Genomic DNA, 1051 nt, shown 5'->3' with positions numbered 1-1051 from the left:
GAGAGAAGGGGAAAAGATTGGTATCATGAATATGGATCATCAATTAGAAAATCCTGACTCAAGATCAGCCAATGTCACATGTGTTATCCTAATACTAAAGAGGAGAATTGAAAATGAAGGCCAGCCTGGTAGCATAAGGACACATCTTAAAACAGTCATTATCATCACTACAAAACAATGGCTAGTTAAGAAAGTCTGTAGCTTAAAAATGAATCAAAAGTCACCATATTGACCATATACCAGTTGTCTTCTTGCTTTAAAGTTTGAGCATTATTTTTTTTCTCTTGAGACAAAGTCTTACTCTTTAGCCTGAGCTACTTCCCATTCAGTATATAGTTCAAGCTAACATCAAACTCCAGCATTCCTCTCTCAGCATCTCTTATGCTGGAGAATAGATAAGAGTCTATGTCCAGCTAGAACATTTATTATATATTTTCCTTTTTAATATGGCACACATCTTAACTGATACTCTCAACTGTGCATTCACACTTCTATAAATGCAGAGAAAATAATTTATTAAACCCAGACATTATTTGTGATTTCAAGAAGCACTTGCTGACCGAAGCCTGGTATATTATTCCCTGAGAGGATCTTCCAAAGCCTGATCAATACAAATATGGATGCTCATAGCCAACCATTGGACTGCATTGAGCATAGGAACCTCAAGGGAAGAGTTAGAGAAAGGACTGAGGGAGATGAAGGGGATTGCAACATCATGGAAAGAACAATATCAACTAACTAGACCTCCAAGAGCTCTCAAGGACTGAACCACCAAACAAAGAATACACATGACATGAAGGGAGCCTATGGCTACAGCTGCAGATGTAGCAGAGGATTGCCTTATCTGGCATCAAAGGGAGGGCAGGCCCTTGGTCCTGTGGAGGCCTGATGCCCTAGAACAGGAGGATGCTACAGTGATAAGGTCGGAGTAAGTGGGGGAGGGCACCCTTATAGGGGCAGAGGAGTGGGTAAAATAGGGGGCTTGCAGAAGAGAAACCAGGAAGGGGGACAACATTTGAAATGTAAACAAATAAAATAACCCATAAAAAAT

This window comes from Mus musculus, chromosome 18 (genome assembly GCF_000001635.26).
Source record: "Mus musculus strain C57BL/6J chromosome 18, GRCm38.p6 C57BL/6J".
In the NCBI taxonomy this organism is placed as follows: domain Eukaryota; kingdom Metazoa; phylum Chordata; class Mammalia; order Rodentia; family Muridae; genus Mus; species Mus musculus.
The sequence above is the reverse complement of the archived record's forward strand: the minus strand, read 5'-3'. Positions refer to the sequence as shown.